At 33.8% G+C, this 7,782-nt stretch overlaps 3 long non-coding RNA genes across 3 annotated transcripts; all 3 read right to left on the bottom strand.

The window, feature by feature from the left end:
- Nucleotides 1-1,101: 1,101 nt before the first annotated feature.
- LOC138136696 (uncharacterized) lies at nucleotides 1,102-4,414 on the bottom strand. The gene is made up of 2 exons (XR_011161394.1): nucleotides 3,539-4,414; nucleotides 1,102-1,785 (listed from the first exon to the last, which is right to left on the bottom strand). It is a non-coding gene; the product is annotated as an uncharacterized lncRNA (long non-coding RNA).
- Nucleotides 2,792-3,472, bottom strand: LOC138136697 (uncharacterized). Its single transcript, XR_011161395.1, has 2 exons — nucleotides 3,052-3,472; nucleotides 2,792-2,950 (listed from the first exon to the last, which is right to left on the bottom strand). It is a non-coding gene; the product is annotated as an uncharacterized lncRNA (long non-coding RNA).
- Nucleotides 4,415-4,650: 236 nt separating the features above from the next.
- Nucleotides 4,651-7,009, bottom strand: LOC138136695 (uncharacterized). Its single transcript, XR_011161393.1, has 2 exons — nucleotides 6,784-7,009; nucleotides 4,651-6,543 (listed from the first exon to the last, which is right to left on the bottom strand). It is a non-coding gene; the product is annotated as an uncharacterized lncRNA (long non-coding RNA).
- Between the last annotated feature and the right edge of the window lie 773 nt (nucleotides 7,010-7,782).

Raw genomic sequence — 7,782 nt, 5'->3', positions numbered from 1 at the left:
AATATTAGACTTAATAATATCACACTATCCAAATTAAATCACCTTCTCTATATGGATGACATAAAACTTTATGCATCAAAAAAGAATCACATTTTATCTTTACTAACAATAACTGAAAATTTCTCAAATGATACTGGGATGAGTTTTGGTATTGATAAGTGTAAAATGCAATCAATATGTCGCGGTCATTACGAACATTTAGAATATATAACTCAAGAAGGAGAAATCATTAAAAATTTAAATAAAGGAGAATTTTATAAATATTTAGGTATTAATCAATCAAATCATATTCAACACTCAATTATAAAAGAAAATTTAGAAAAGCAATTTTATTTAAGAATTAAATCTATTTTAAAATCAAAATTAAACGGTAATAATTTAATTAAAGCAGTTAATACATATGCTGTTCCATTACTGACCTATTCTTTCGGTGTTATAAAATGGTCCAAAACTAATTTACAGAACATAAACATTAAAACTAGAGTTCTTTTTACAAAATTTAGTAAACACCATCCTAAATCTGCTATTGAAAGATTTAATTTACCACGCGAAAACGGTGGTAGGGGTTTTTCAAATCTAGAAATACTGCTAAAAAATCAAATTGCTTCACTAAAAAATTATTTCCTCAATAGAGCTCGTGATAACACCTTTTTCAATGCTTTGGTTTCAGCCGATAAAGGCTACACACCTTTAAATTTAAGTGATAATATAATTTCAGACATTGTTAAGCCAAATATACCTGACACAATAGCAAATATAAAACAGAAGTCTTTACATGGGAGATACTTTAAAGAACTGGAACAACCAGAAGTTAATATTCAGGCATCTCATGCATGGCTTAAGAAATCAAATATTCACCCTGAGACTGAGACGGAGGGCAATACAAGATCATGTTATAAATACAAGAAATTATAAAAAACACATATGCGGTTTACAATCGATAATTGATAAATGTAGGATTTGCGGAACTGAAGGGGAAACAATTGAACACATTATTTCTTCTTGCACCGTTTTGGCTCAAAGCGAATATAAAAAACGACACGATATATTCGCTAAAATTATACACATGAATTTAGCTGTTAAATTTAATTTATTAAAGAATACACAACCACATTATAGTTATACACCAGAAAGTTGTTTGGAAAATGACAGTTACAAGTTATATTTTGATAGAACAATTTTAACTGACATTCATATTAAGCATAACAGACCAGACATTATAATTTTAAATAAACAACAAAAGCAAGCATATCTTTTAGATATAGCTGTTCCAAATTCACATAATATAACACAGACATATAACACAAAAATTAATAAATATTTAGAGCTGTCCGTTGCTATGAGAAATCTTTGGTGTTTAGAAAAAATTTCGATTTTACCACTTGTAATTTCAGCAACGGGAATAGTACCGCAATCTCTTTTTAAAAATTTAAAAATTCTGGATTTAGATAACACATTGGTAGTTGAAATTCAAAAAGTTATATTATTATACTCATGTCACATCGTGAGGAAGTTCCTTAACATTGACACAGAACATAATACACAACAAAGTCAAAATGCGGAGGCAAGACGCCGGTAATTATGTTGATAAGCACTGCACTATTACTTGATAGTAATATCCGTAATAGTGTATGTACTCCGGCAAAATTGCCGTGCCGCCGGGTGGAGGTGGGATAGTAAGTAACGGGTGACTATTAAAATTTTCACTTAGAGTTGGCTTTGAACGAGTTTTTATTTTTTCTGTTACTTTAGACACACGCAAGAACGAACGATAAATGTCAGTCACTACAATTGAAACATAACCAAATTAAGAGAAAAAACATTTATTGAAATGTCAAACTTGTTAGTGTCTAAGGTGCAACGGAAAACAAAGAATGATCCATAGCCAACCCTAAGTGAAAATTTTAATAGTCACCCGTTATAAATATGTTAAAAAGAAAAAGGCACGACCTGCTGTATTATAACCGGCCTGTTCAAAAGTGTAATTTGAGTGATCCCCGCAGAGCGCTAGTGTACGGGCGCTTTTTGGGGATATTATTCATCTTAAGTTTTTGTCACCGAGAGTTTTTCTAAATCCATGGTTTTTCTCGTTCAAATGACATTCGAATTTAAAATCAACAACACAATTGTATTCAGTATTGTTTTAGAAAGAAAATATGAACTTACTGTGCTCAATCTTAACTCTAAAATCATGTCTAAACCTATTTTTCCGCATTTTTATTCTTCAGAAGCGCCCGTACTGTGGCGCCCTCATCGGCGAAAATTGGCTCTTTCTCGGAAACATTTTCGCAATGTTTTTTTAATGAAATGAACAGGCCGGTTATTATACAGCAGGTCGTGGAAAAAGGAAAAGGTGGCACAGACCATCAACAGAATTAAGACTTTCAAAACCCGTATAAAACATGGGAGACACAATAAATCCATGGGAGACACTGACAACACTAGCGCTGCTCTAGCGTTAGGCCTAAGGTACTAGATCAACACACTACGTATAGAGGTACCGCCATTCCATTCCTCGCAAGAGTGGATTGTAAGATAAAGATATCAAATGCAAATTTTACAAGTGAAATAAGGAAGACAATAGTTTTGGGGATTTTTTAAATTAAATAATGGCATTACTACAATGTCAAAAATATGTTAGGTTATGTCGCCCATTATTAATCAATTTTTTTTAACTGAAATGTTTTACACAGACAATTAAACATTAATTCGTTATTGGTCTGTGATGTTTTACTGGTTGCAGATATCTTTTTAATTAAAATTTACAAAAACACCACTAATAAAATCCAAACAAGTTACCAAATTTTTAATCGTTTAAAAATACAATACCAAAATATATTTTGAACTGCTCTTCTCATTCCCATATTTTTACTGTCACATTTTGCGGATCTTTCAGGTTTCAATCGCTGAAAATTTTCAGCCCAAAAGAAGTCATCTTTACTAAATGTTTCTGCAAATTAAAATAATATTAAGTATACTATAGCCACATACCTATATCACCTAACATAAGAAAAACTAAATCTTTACTTTATTATGTATGTAGATACTTACACAGCAGATTTGTAGTTCACGGTTGGAGCACGAACTCACAGACAGTCTAAATTATTTTAGCCACTGTTCCCTCCGTACTCTGTTTTTGCTTGTTACTGTATATAAGTATATGTAACAGGTGTCTTACCGTTTTTTTAAAAGAATTTAAATCCATTTTTTTAGAACTTGAACAGCCGCTAACACAACACTTGTTACTGACCATGTTAAAGTATTAAAATAAACGCAAGTAACTGAACCAAGTTAAAAGATGTAACGAAAACAAAGAAATAAATGACAATACTTAAACACAAACGAAAACTGTAACGAAATAATAAGTTAGATGAATCTTGAACTAGAATTATTAAATATGCAGCAGAATAATGACACTAGTTTTTGTCAAATTACGTCAAATCATTTTTAGATGGTGTTTTTTTTATCTCCAGTTTGAGTGGATTGTGCGACAAGGACAGGCATAAAAAATCACTGATGGCGGTACCTTTATACGTACATATTATCTATTCATTTTGATTGTGACCACTCGCTAGTAACTTTTCAGTTGCTAGGTTATTGATAGGGAATTTTAGATAACACTAAATCCAGTCGCAGTTGGCAAATCTCGGAGGCGCCATTTTGACAGAAACGTCATGCTCACAGAAGACAGAACGGAGAACGACTTGCGCAAACGTTTTTCGACGTACACTGTGCGCATATCTATAAAATTGAGTTTTGGTACAAAATTTTAGAATTCAAAAAGAAAATGCCACGTCGTCTTCTCAAAGTTGGGACCAAACGGTTAATATTGACTTGTTTCGAAACATTTATTGAAGCCAATGGGAAAACAACTCGACAAGACGAACATCACCAATAAAGTTAACTCTATTCGTGCTTTTTTGTTATACATTTTCGCTAGTAAGTGTTGTAGTTTGATACCTTCTGCCTTTTCATCTCCTGTAAATCGTTTTTTTAACTTTCTGTCTGATTAGTTTTTATCTGAAAATATTTGTATTAATCAATGCTAATTGAAAGTTCTGATTACTTTTAGTAATCCTCAGGCGTTTTTCGCGTTTGTCTTACTGCCAAATGACCATTTCCTTCGTTCTTCATTAATATCGAGAATTGCATGAGGTGATATCCAAGTTTTTACGTTAAATAATCTGTACCTGGATATAACCCTACTTTTCAACAGACGTGATCACAGAATCAGACAGACGTTTTTAGTTTCTCCTACTTCAAATATTGATTTCCGTTATTAATATTGATAAATACATTAAAATCATTGCTTTACTACCATCGTCAAGTTTTGACAATTCTGACATTGTCACATCATGTTCACACCATATAAATATTTAGTGTAAAACGTATGCAGCACACAGCTAAACAGCGCCTACTAGGGGAGAGAGGGGTAAAATAATCCCTCTAAGAAAGAAAAATTGATTTTTCTTAACGTGTTGAGTGAATTTGTGCGTAACTATATACATCGCTTTTATCCATCATTTAGCTACTCAAAAATATTTTTATTGGCGCCTTCAAGCTTCTGAATTTATATATATGTATAAATAATTGGGTAGTTGCAAAAGGATCATTTTGTACACAGGTTTGGGTAAAATGATCCCACACTAATAAATGCACAAAAAAGTTATATTGGATGAACAAAAGTTAAAAAAATACCAAATCTTCAAAATTTTAATAGGCGTTTGGATGAATTAGCATTATGAGATGAATTTGTTAGACAAAGGTCGCAGATGAAGTCATCCCAGGCGTTTTCATCTATTCCTGCACAAGCGTCATGAGCCCATTGACGACACCGTGAGCATTGTATCCACCCTTCGCCTTCGATAGAATTTCCATAGGGTTCAGAACAATAAATACAGAGTGCACCATTTTCCTGTTCTGATTCTTCGCTGCTACTTTCTGCAAGCTTTTTGGGAGGCCCTTTTTTTGATTTTTTTGGGTTGCATTTTCCTTTCTTGTTTTTTCTTGTTTCTTCCTTAGCAGCTTTTTGTTTTTTTTCTTCTGTTAAATTATCTTTGTAAGGCGTACTGGTTAACAATACGGTACCTACAGATTTCCTTTTCCTCTGTGCTCGGGGTCCACTTATTTTAGGTAAGGGCCTAAGTGTGATAGGACCGGCTTTGGTAAACGACGTATCGTGAGTCTTATCAATTTCAACATCCTCAGTCTTATTTGGACTAGTGTTACTTGTACTGGCTTCACCTAAATCAGTGGCATTTGCTTCAACATTTTCAGATAACTCAATCTCAGTTGTTTCTTTTTCATCCGTGGTTTCAGCCGCTATAAAATCTAAATCATTAAAAATACCACTGTTGTAAGGCACAATCCCTGTTTTTTTAAATGCATTAATCGCATTGGCTGGAGTGCAAGCCTTTAGATATCCCTCACAAAAAATTTTACTTATTTGAAAGGTTGTTATAGTCCTGCCAGGGTTGTTGTTTAGCCATCTTTCAAGTGCATGATCTACAGCTGTACTAAGTGGAAACATAATTCCTACATCTAGTGGCTGGAGCTTGTGCGTACAGTGTGGAGGTAAACATAAGATAGAAACAAAATTGTCCTTTGCTTTAACGATGACATTTAAATTTTTTGTATGGGACAGATGCCCATCTAAAATTAGAAGAACTGGATCTTCTGGCGAAGGTTTTGCAAAAGACAAAAAATGTTCAAACCATAAGGAAAACACTTCTTCTTTCATCCAGCCAGATTCATTGCATGCAAAGATGGTACCTGGAGGAGCTCCATCTTTTAATTCAGGTTTCATTCTCTTTCTACTAAAAATAATCATTGGTGGAAGAAACATGCCACCAGCTGACATACATATCACTGCAGTTGATGATTGTCCACGTTCTGCGGAAGTAACACGGCCAACTTGCTTGCGACCTTTTTTTGCAAAAGTTTTCGAATTGCGTCCGGGAACGGTGGACAATGAAGTTTCGTCCACATTGTATATTCTATGAGCTGGATAGTTGTGCTTTTGGTATTCAGCTTTTAATAAATCAAAGAATTTTGAAACAACCGGTTTATTAAAAGCTTTTGCTCGAGCAACCGATGTTGCTTCTGGGACACGCAGTGATAATCCAGGATGTCTCTTTTGGAAACCAAATAACCAGTCTCGACCAGCAATTTTATTTTCAAGTGAAAATGGGTGATTAGCAATACCATTTCGTTCAGCAAGTTGATATGCTAAACTTCGAACATCATGGGTAGTTAAACCATACATTCTCACTTCCATGTCCAAAATGTAATTTACCAATTCTTCTTCCTGTTCAGCAGAGAAGACTGTCTTTCTGCTGCCCAATATTTTTTTGTGAGTGTTAGTAATAACATTCCTACTCCTCACTCGACGTTTTAAGGACATTACAGGAACTCCAAAATTTCTGCTAGCGGTTTTTATTGGCATTCCTTGGTTCTTGACTGCGTTAATTGCACTTTCCATGCTCCGCTCTGACCAATTTTGCCTTGTGGTCTTTCGTATATACGTACGAGGCATTGTGTAGACTGAAACAAAACTTATTTACTTAGAAATCGTTGAGGAGGGTAAAATGATCCCCGGGATCATTTTACACCCTACTATGCAGGATCATTTTACCCCACACCGCATGTCTCACATTTACTTATTTTTTTTTAGGTTAAATTTGCGAAAAAATGTGATGATATTGCAGTATATCGAAAGTTTACAAAATGCTCTAATCACAAATGAATGCAATTTTACAACTACGTCGCAGTAAGTGTACTTACAATGGTAACAAAAGCCGGTTGGCCTTATATCAATGTCACAAAAAATAAATACTTCACTCTGCTGACGCTATGCGTGCTAGCTTTGGAACAATACTGGGTGCCCTGACTGCAACTGCATCTGTAAGTGATGTTGTAATCAATTTCCGCTAGATTGCGCTAACCATTCTGTCGTCATTGAGAGGGATCATTTCACCTGATAGGATCATTTTACCCCTCTCTCCCCTATGTTTTTCGTTGTGGTCACAATCAAAGTGAATAGATATTAGTGTGTTGATCTAGTTACCTTAGTTAGGCCAAACTAAATTACCGAATTTACTCGTTAATCCGATCGGGAATTTCCGTTTAAAAAGAAGGTTGATTTGAATATTAATTAATAATGTCATCAGTAATTTTGAATTTTCTAATTTCTGTCAAGGTTTAGTCAATAAATTTTATAAATTGTTCTACAAAATAAATTACTCCAAACCAGTATCTTGAGATGATAATTTTTCGTTATCTTTTTATTTGGTAAGTTATCTTTTTCTTTTTGAAAAAGTACGAAATATGGTTTTTCAGATCGTAATTTTTATTTTATTTATTTGGATATGGGAAAAATTAAACATAAATGCTTTGTAAACAACAAGATCGGCGATAAAAAATAAACATTTTAAACTTCCAAAATTAGAAGAACAAAGGAAACGAGCTTTAGGTAAATGTTGCACCACCCTTCAAAACAGATTATGCCTTTATTTGCGAGAAACATTTTAGCAACAATTTTTTTATTGAAAAAACAAAACTCCATAAATACGCCCTGCCATCGATTTTTCTTCGTGAAGACAAACAAACTTCAATAAACAATGTTAGACCAGCTGAACAAATTGAAAATTCTACGATTACTGGAAATCGCACTGTAGAGAAATCTAATCCTTCCTGTTATGCCCAAGGCCCAAAATAGACACCCAACAAAATCTTCTAGTGTGTTGCAAGTACTTGAATGCAAGAAAGTTAGTAGTCGTACTT

The sequence above is a fragment of the Tenebrio molitor genome, chromosome 8 (genome assembly GCF_963966145.1).
Source record: "Tenebrio molitor chromosome 8, icTenMoli1.1, whole genome shotgun sequence".
Lineage (NCBI taxonomy): Eukaryota > Metazoa > Arthropoda > Insecta > Coleoptera > Tenebrionidae > Tenebrio > Tenebrio molitor.
This window is presented reverse-complemented; position numbering and strand designations above follow the sequence as displayed.